This window comes from Canis lupus, chromosome 6 (assembly GCF_048164855.1).
Source record: "Canis lupus baileyi chromosome 6, mCanLup2.hap1, whole genome shotgun sequence".
Taxonomy (NCBI): Eukaryota; Metazoa; Chordata; class Mammalia; order Carnivora; family Canidae; genus Canis; species Canis lupus.
The window spans coordinates 52,629,571-52,639,944 of NC_132843.1; the positions used below are offsets into that span (position 1 = coordinate 52,629,571).

The following is a 10,374-nucleotide window of genomic DNA, read 5'->3' on the forward strand; positions in this document are numbered from 1 at the left end:
TACAGCATCAAAGAAGGCAAGAGGAGAGAGGATTTTAACAAGGCAGTCATCAACTCCCGAGCAGTTGTATAAGTAAGGACAGAAAATTACCACTGGATTGGGGAATATGAAGTGATGTGTCCATTGAATGCAACGGTGAGACAGAAGATCAACTGGAATAGATTAAGGAAATGATGAAAAATAGGAACATGTAAACAGTAAGAGATGATATATATATATTTTTTTTTTGTACGAGGGAACATAGGCATGGACTCATAATATATCTTCTTTGTCCATGGAAATGTAAATGGTTTGGGATAAGGAACAGTATCTTATCCTTCTTTTTATACATCTCTACTACCCAGCATATAGCTATGCTCACTATTCTCAATTCTTACTGGCTGAATGACAGGATGAGTGGATAGATGGATACTTATGATTTGCCATGAAAGAGATACTGGTAACAGAATAAATCAATATTGTAGACAGGAGGCTTTAGAGTTTTGTTCTAACTTCCATGTCAGTAAAACACACCCACCAGAAGAGTCCTTGAAATTCAGATACATTGTTTCTTAGAATTTTAAAATATGATCATTGATATTGACATGTTTTTAGTGGAAAATTTTTGGTCTTTCATTGATTGTGACTAATCTCTTGCAAGTTGCTTCATGTTCAGGATAGAAGTTTGAAGACCCTTTTTGAAAGGTCCAAGGTTCATTAGGTCCTTAGGATTAACTGTTTCCAAAATTCTATCAGTAGCAAGAAAAGTGCTTATATGCTTGACTGGACTAGACGACCGAAAAACAGTTCTCAAACAAGATTTGTTTTATGAAGACACTTTCCATAGCAATTGGACAATAGTCCTCAGTGACTAACATGGTAAGACAAAGGATGGAAGCTGTTTCCCCCAACCTCTTGCCTCGCTGTACCTTATCTTTCCACCCTTTGTTCCTGAAACTGTGAAAATCATAAACTTACTAAGGGCTGAATAGCCCCTGGAGAATTGCTGTATACTCACAAACTTACAATGGGCAGATTTATAAGCCATGATGATAACTGACTAATAGGAAATACCCTGAACTGAAAATGAGAGTTTTTCATTTGCAAATGGGTTCCCTTTCTCAGAGAAATTACTGGAGAAAATATCACACAAGCAAAATTAATCTTTGGAGACCCTCTTTGCATGTGTGTGTCTTCTCCTTCCATAGCCACCAGAGGTATCATTGTCCTCAGGTCTCACCTCTACACATGCACATATACAAAAAGTGATTCAATAAAATAATTTACATGAATGTATTAGTGTCCTAATGTAATTATGCTTTCAAAGGAATCCCATGAAGAGAACACTGTTCGATGCAACAATAGCCTCTCTACTCCATTTCAAATGCTTTGGACAAAGGGTTGGGAAGTACATGTGAATGGGGGTTCCTTGGTCCCCTCCAATCATACGATGTGTGCAGGCACTCCATGCACCAGATTTTATATCAAAATTTGCTTGATAACCATTCATCTATTATTGAATTACCTTCTTCTCTAAGAAAATACAAGGGAAAACCACTCGCAGTTGACTTTTAGGGGATTATGGCTCTCTGTGACAATATTTACTTGACAAAGATTTACCGATCATGTGCTAAGTGCATTTTACTAGGTACTGGAACTAAGTAAATGTTTAGCACGTATTATTTCATTTAATCCTCACCAAACAAACAAACAAACAAACCCTATGAGATTAGTTTTATGATCCCCATTTTACAGATGAAGAAACTGGTGCTCAGATCCAGTTAGCTAACTGGTTCAAACTCATGTTCAAACTTTTTTTTCCTTTATTCGTTTATTGATGCTGCTAGATACTTGGCCTTTAGTCATGCCACTACCAAGCTGAAGAAAACCCACCATCGCACCTGGTTCTGAACTACAGAAATCAGATGAGTACAGGTACCCATGGCAGATTTAATGCACCAGAGGCGGACAGTGGTGAGAGAGGGACCTATGAGTCCCTGTAGGGTGCTTTTCATCCATGAGGGCACCCTTGTACCTTATCCCTGGGCCCTCTCTTAGCACATCTAAGCAGCACTGGGGATCATCAAGGCACTGGAGGGCTTGTTTGTATACTTGTACGGGACAAGAATGGTTCACAGAACTTAAGGTGGAAATATTCAGCCTCTGCAGACGTGAATAAAACTAGGATAAATGGTAAAAAAAAAAAAAAAAAAAAAAAGCCTCCTACGCCCAGGACAGAACCTACGAGGACAGCTCTGTTTCCCGGGGCATCCTGGTCCCCCCCTCCCCGCCCCCGCCGCCCAGCGCCCCGGTGGGCCCCCAGGCCTCGTCCCGAGGGCTTTGCAGGGAAGTAGGAACAACTCCAAGAGAAGCCGACGGTCAGAGAAGACCCCCGAAGTGAATCAGGGCCCTGCCCTGCCACCAGCTCTTTTCTAGGGGTCACCCCCTGCCCAGGCTGCGGGGTCTCACCCGGCTGAGGCTGACGCCCTCCTCGCTTCGCGGCTAGCACACGTTGTATATATGTCTTGTACCTCTGCTGGTGACTGTACATAGTGTACGAAAGTTATTTAAGCCTCATGCTGTACATTTCTGTTCCTAGACCGGATGTGTGTGTGTTCTAAGTTGTCCTAAATAAAACCTGAATGACCATCAAAAAAAAAAAAAAAAAAAGGATCTTTTTTTTTTTTTTTTTTTTTCCCCCCAGGGTTTTCGGCCTCTTTATTTAGAACCCGTCCGACGAGGGGCCGGGGCAGTAGTGCAGACGGCTCAGGAACCATTTTTAACAGATTTGTCTTCAAGTTTAAAATAATCATCATAATAAAAAGAGACCGCGAAAGCGCGAAGAGAACTAGCTAGATGGGCTTGTACGGCAGCTACAGCTTGTGAGCGACCCCCTCCCCCCAGAGTCCGCTATAAAAATAAATTACATTTGTCGATAACCAGATGCGGTGACGTGCCTTTGGCATAGCCAATAACCGAGCTATCGCGTGGCAGAGCGGCCCACGCCTCGACATAAATAGAAAATATAAGTTAGTATAACTTTAAAAACTTTTTGTACAAATATACATGTTTTTTTCTTTTTTCTTTTTTCTTTTTTTTTAAATTTTTATTTATTTATGATAGCCACAGAGAGAGAGAGAGAGAGAGAGAGGCAGAGACATAGGCAGAGGGAGAAGCAGGCTCCATGCACCAGGAGCCCGACGTGGGATTCGATCCCGAGTCTCCAGGATCGCGTCCTGGGCCAAAGGCAGGCGCCAAACCGCTGCGCCACCCAGGGATCCCCTTTTTTTCATTTTTCTTTTTTTTTTTTTTTTTTTTTTTTTTGCACTGAGTTTCAGCAGAGATTAAACATTTTCTATAAATGACTCTTAAAGCTTTACACCTTGGGACCAGTGTACTCCTCGTGCAGAATACATACATTTTTTCCCCTTTTTTTCCTATTTCTTTAAAATTATTTTTCCCTTTGAAACAAGTTCACCAGGAAACCAGCTCCCCTCCCACCACGCCGGACAGGCCCGCAGCCACCTTTTTTTTTTTTTTTTTTTTAAACCGCGCTGATTTTCCCTCACACCCCCAAACAGGAACTCCTCAGGGTGGCCTCTGAAGGCTGGAGTCTCTCCCTGCCCTGGTGGCGGTCAAGGCCCCTCTGCCACAATGGAGGTTTCTGATTGTGGGACACAGTCTGGTTTTTTTGTTTTTTTTTTTCTCTTCCTGTCTTCTAATTAAAAAAGACATTCCTGGGTGACAGGCACAGTGCAGGCGAGTGAGCTATCCAAACAACCTGGTGAAGTCCCGCAAGGGGCGCAGCCCAGGCGGCCGGAGCGCACGATGCCGAAATGCAGTCCCAACAGTACGTGCAGCAGCGTCGAAAATTTGCAGCTGCCTTCCCGGCATTCATTTTCATCTTGGCAGCTGTGGGCACTGCTGAAGCCGGAAAGAAAGAGAAGCCAGAAAAAAAAAGTGAAGAGGTCTGACTGTGGAGAATGGCAGTGGAGTGTGTGCGTGCCCACCAGTGGGGACTGTGGCCTGGGCACCCGGGAGGGCACCCGGACTGGAGCTGAGTGTAAGCACACCATGAAGACCCAGAGATGTAAGATCCCCTGCAACTGGAAAAAGCAATTTGGAGCGGAGTGCAAATACCAGTTCCAGGCCTGGGGAGAATGTGACCTGAATACGGCCTTGAAGACCAGAACCTGAAGTCTGAAGCGAGCCCTCCACAATGCGGACTGCCAGAAGACAGTCACCATCTCCAAGCCTTGTGGCAAACTGACTAAGCCCAAACCTCAAGCAGAATCCAAGAAGAAGAAAAAGGAAGGCAAGAAACAAGAGAAGATGCTGGACTAATTAATAGACACCACCTTCTGATGGAACGTGAGAAGGACATCAGCAAGCAGGATCAGTTAACTATTGCATTTATACCTATGTAGGCTTTTTATTCAAAAATTATCTATAGCTTAAGTACACAATAGGCAGAAACAAAAAGAACGGAAAAATTTTGTAGTAGCATTTTTTTTTTAATGTATACCATAAGACCACTAGGGACTTATAATAAAGGACTGTAATCCTATTTAGAAAGTTGACTTATAGTACATGCTAGAACATTGAGGTAAGTTTTTTGAAGTTATGTGATATTTTACATTAAAAATCGTTTTTTTACATGTTTTTCTTTTGGCAGCAATTTACGTGTTATGTAAACTACTATTCTTGTTAGATAATTTTTTCACCTAGACTTTTTTCCCCATTGAGAAAAATATATACTAAGCAAAGCAGCAATACAATATAATCACCCTATCTGAGGAAATATCTTTTTTTTCTGCCAATGGATTTAAATTAAAAAAATAAAAATTAAAAAAAATAAAAAAAAACTTTGGTCAGCAAAATGGGGGAGGGGGTGGAGCATGCCCTAATTCAATGTTGATTTTTTTTTTTTGAAAAAAGGAAAAGCATTAAAAGAAGTTCTTTCAAAAAAAAAACTTTTTTTTTTTTTTAGCTTTTGATGATTCCTTTATCAGGTTTCATTAGTGTCCAGTTTTGCATATATTACCTTTTTATGATCAGAGTCCACTTAATATTTAATTATCTTGTGTTCAAACACTGAAAAAGTTTACCTTTTTGTAGGTGTTAGGAATTCTTTGAAAACATCATGGAGCTAGAATTGTCTTCTCTGAGAATATGACAGATTCATTCTCTATATACTCCAGGCTTATAGAACAAATTTTATACTGCAGAGAACAGAAAAATAAAAGCTATACTTGTCTTTATAGCTAAGAGTCTGGACACAATTTAGTTTCCATCAGTTGAAAATACTTGCTCTAACTTGAATTTGGATTTAAATAAGGATGCAGTATGCTAGGCATCTATTTTGCAGGTGCTGGTTACAATGGAACTATCCTGCCCCCAGAAGGTAAAGTTTGTTGCAATTTCTGATATTCCACATCATAAATGATGTTTCTAAAATTAATGTTCTGGGAGGAGCTTTCTGTTTTCCATATTTTAACTAAGATTTTTTCCTACAAATTGGCACAATTTCCTGGCTGAGGCAAAAGAAGCACTTTTCTTTATGAATCAGTGTGCTATGTTGTTCTCAGAGTCATCCCAAGAGGCCCAGTTCTATACTAAAGTATAGAACTAAGAGTCAAAGCATGGTTACAAATGCTTTAAACATATGGACTGAGACTAAATTGTGGCACCATCATTCAATTCCTGTTATAAAGCTGTTTTTTAAATTTCTAACCCCCCTTCAAAATACGGCCTGCCCTAACAACATTCTATGAGAATGCCTGAGAACCTTGAGGAGTATAGCAATAGAGTCAGTGTTTCACAGCACTTATCTAAATCTGCAATGGCTTTCTATTGTCTCAAGGATAAAGGCAAAATTCCTTAAGGCTTTAGGATTTGGCTCAATCATTTTCAAGAACACTACTGTCAGCGTTTCCTTAACAAATCTTCCTCACACCAGTATCTTCCCAGGATGGCTTCCCTTTCTTTTTAATTTAGCTGCTTCCACACCTCAAAACCTATCTCTGTGAATCTTGCCATAACCCCCCAGACTCTAGCTCTTTCTCTGAATTCCTAGAAAATGTTTTCTTTCACTCACCATCTGGATGAGAAGGTTTTTAGTGCTTATTAACTACTCAATACAAAGTCAGGGACTATGTGTCTTACACTCTTACATCAGACAGGGCCTAGAGAGAGTGGGAGTTTGGCAAAGGTTGTTGATGGCTTAATCAATGTGCAGAAATATTCAGAGCCACCAGTGACCGTATATTATTTCTATCCTCATCAGCAATCAAAATTGAGGGAACAGTGCTTTTCTAATATAGGAAAGCACAAAGCATTGAAATGTAGCATAGAACCACAAACCCCCTGCCAGCTGAAGCCAACCTACTTTTTTCATCTTGATCCAAGTTTGCAAATTACAAAAAGATATGAAGGGCTAATGAGTGGATATGAGTAGAAGGGTTCTTATGAGAGGCTATATCTTGACCATATCACGTTCTTAGCACAATTGGAGGCACTATACATGTATATTTACACTAATCTTTTACCTCAGGCAACACACACATGCAAGGATCCTACTAAATGTTACCATCAAGGGTCTGTTGGCAGCTCACAGATCCATGGTTGTTTCTTTGCACTGGACAGGAGACATATTCCAGGTATAAGGACTTACCATTGTTGTCTTACAGATGAGTCACTGAACTTGGGTCATTGGTTTCATTCAGCCAAATCCCAAAGCTGTGGAAATCTCACTCTCTCCTACTCTGCATCTCCACCCCTGCAACTGAGAGTGGTTGGAGAAAAGCCACAAAACCTTGCTCACTGGTCTTCCTTGAAATTCATGATTATGAACTTTAAGCGGTCCCTACACTGTCACCTACTAATCATACTATATTTCCCAAGTTCTATTCATTTGCCTATTTAATGGATGACTACTCACACCATTCCCTCTCTCCTCAGACTTCCGGTATCTTCTTCCCTACAATCAGTGTTAACTGATAACATTGTTTGCTATTTCACTGAAAGAAATAGGAGCCATCAATGAGATTTCTACAAAGTCCCACAGTTTCATTTTCCCCTATACCATATGCTTTAAATTTCCTCTTGTTTACATGTGTGTACTATCTGTCTGTGCTTCTCAGGGTGTACTGTCTGTCTTTGCTTCTCTGGATGTACTGTCTGTGCTTCTCAGGTCAACCCTTTCACATGGCCTTGCATATAATCTACTCTTGTCAATCAGAGCCGCTACTCCAATAATTTTCTTTCTTTCCTTCTCTCCCATCAAGTCCTCCATCTTAGAGGAATCAGTCTATCATCATTCAAACATCCTATGTTCTGTTTTCCCCCTACCTTAAGAAACCATTCTCCAAATCTCACTTCTTCCAGCTGTCACTTTATTTCTCCACTCTTCAAACTCGTTGTATGTGTTTTGTCCCTAGCCTCCTCTTGATTTCTTTTGGACATACTCCATTTATGCTTCCATTTCAATCGCTCCACCAAAACCACTCCTATTAACAGTACTGTGGACCTCCACATTGCTTAATCCAGTGGCATTCATCTTCCTTGGCCAGTCTACAGCATTTGACACTCAGTCTCTTTCTCCATTCATCCGTCCATTTCCAGGACATCACACTCTCCAGTTTCGGTCATTTTTACAGGTTTGTAAGTGTATTACATTTTGCTGCCTAGTGAATGATGACAGGCAATGGTCACTTAAGACATTAAGTGGTCAGTTCCTTTATTAGGATAAAGGTGATTTCCTTCCCATCACAGGGCATATTTTTATTTCCAATGTGATTCCTTTATGTTATTTTCATATTCTTGCCTGTTTCCTTTACATCAGTTTATCTACCATGAAGGAAACTTGACAAACATTTACATTGGTATAAATAAATATAGTTGGGCTTTTGGCTTGAGTTTTAACTAGATTTGCCAAAAGACAACTATGGGAGACTAAGGAGCTCCCTGGGAGTAAGTTTATTAGAATTAGAACATAGATACAGAACATACAGTTAAATTTGAATGTCAGAAAAACAAATTCTTTTTTAGTATACATATGTTCAGTAAAATATTTGTATTTTATCTGAAAATTCTCCTGGAGACAGGACTCATCTATTTTCAAGAAAGAGGATTTTGTCACAAATCTTTAGGATGGGAAGAAGGTTTGTTTTTAATTATGACATCTTCCTCCCAGTTCTGTATGTGCCCAGACCTGTAATGAACTCATGACAGAATCCAGAGGAGGTGGAGGTGAATGCCTTGCTAAAAGAAAGAAAAAAAGCTTTAAATACAACTAAAAAACCTTTTGCACTAATAGAATGTAATCCAAGAAAGGGGTACAGCAGAAGGTTCTGCAAAGAACTTGTGTCAGAACAGCTTTGGCATCTTGGAACTGTGCTCTGTGGAAAATGTAGGTGCTTGGTAAGAGGTATCAGAGCCAGTGGTGCCCACTGGAAGCACTGTTGGTACCCACTAAAAAGAGCAGGGCCTTAAAGAAACAATGGTGCCCAGTGATGAATGGCAGTTCCTGGAAGGGGCAGTGCTGTTTTGTTTGATTCACCATAAAATCCAATAAAGGGACACCATGAAGAATTGGCCAGATTTCCTTTGTTTCAAGTTTGGAAATATGTCCTGAGAATTGACAGTGAAAAGAGTACTGGTATGGTCTACACCAGCACAACTAATTAATCCAAGGGTCAAAGACCCAGAGGGTAACAAGGCACTGAATCACTGTATCAGGTGTCTGTGTCTGTTGGGATAAAGGGTCATTGTGGACCACAGAATGACTGTCCTATGTTCGGAAGAGTCCCCTGAAAAAACAACAAGATCAAGAGAGCCCCACATAAAACATAAATGTAAAAGGATTCAAATTTCCATTCATCAGCTTTTCATATATTTAGCCTTTTGCTAACTTTAGAGCAAAATTTGACATTAGGATGGTTGTTGCAGGACTTTTCCATGTTATGGCTTCATGTTTTATCCTTTCTCATATTAAAAGCTATATTTTTTTCAAATTTGATTTCTTGCATGTTGACGTTAATGATGACAGAAATAATATATAATCTGGTGATTGTGAATATTTCCACCATGGAAATCAATGAAACCATCCATTGATATTTACAAAACTCTATTATATAGATAAAGCACAGCTAATACAAGAATTTAAGACATGTAGTTCTCACTTTGAAGACATTAAAATTTCACTGGGAGAGTAATAAGCATTATTGTAACCAGGAGGCACCTATCTTGTTTTGCCTAGAACAGTCCTAGTTTACACCTGATGCCCTGGAAAGTTTATTAAATATGTTTCACCTTAATCTCAAGTGTCTCAATTTTGGATGATAATTATATGACTGTAAAGCTTTTCATTTGAGGTTACACAGACATATTATAGGGAAAGAAGTTCAGAGAAAAAAGCCAACATAGTGGATCAAAAGGTTAGGATAAGCCTCACAGAGGGAGGGCTTAGGGTAGACCTTGAATGAGGAATAGAAATGTTAAAATCTAAGAGAAAAAAAAGGAAAACAGTCTGAAGCTTCCTCAAAAAGTTAAAAATAGAACTACTATAAAATCTAGCAATTCCACTTCTGGGTATGTATGTTAAGGAAACAAAATCACTGTGTCAAAGAGATATCTGCACCCCCATATTCATTGCAGCATTATTTATAATAGCTAAAATTGGAAACAATTTCAGTGCCCATCAACAGATAAATGGAAGAAAATGTACTGTATGCACACACACACACACACACACTCACACACAAACGCTGTGCAGCCATAGAAAACAAAGGAAATCCTTCCATTGTGACAACATGGATGGACCTCAAGAGCATTATGCAAAGTGAAATAAGTTAGGAAAAGACAAATACTATATGATCTCATATGTGGAATAAAAAGAACTCACAGAAAAAGAGATCAGATTTGTAGTTATCAGAGGCAGGGGACTGAGAGAATCGGATGAAGAGGTAAAAAGTACAAACTTCCAAGTATAAAATAAATAAGTACTGGGGATGTGATAATGTACAACATGATAACTACAGTTAATTCTGATATATGGTATATTAAAAATTGCTAAGAGTAAATCCTAAAAATTCTCTCACAAGAAAAATACACTTTTTCTTTTATCTATATGAGATGATGAATGTTAACTAAACTTGTGACAATCATTTTGCAAGGTATGTGAGTCAAGTCTATGCTATACACCATAAACCCCATAAACCTGTGCAGTGCTGTATGCCAATTGTGTCTCAATAAAACTGAAAGAAAAAAATAAAATTAATAAGAGAAAGGGAAAGGAAGCACAGGTAGTCATAATGGGGTGAGTAATCTTTGATACTGAAATATTGCTTTGGGTGGAATAGTTATAGCAATGTTGTAGAGACAGGATAGAAATGG

The 10,374-nt window shown here is 39.3% G+C and overlaps 1 pseudogene; it reads left to right on the top strand.

The window, feature by feature from the left end:
* Positions 1 to 3,777: 3,777 nt before the first annotated feature.
* LOC140634725 (pleiotrophin pseudogene) lies at positions 3,778 to 4,815 on the top strand (annotated as a pseudogene).
* Positions 4,816 to 10,374: the final 5,559 nt, after the last annotated feature.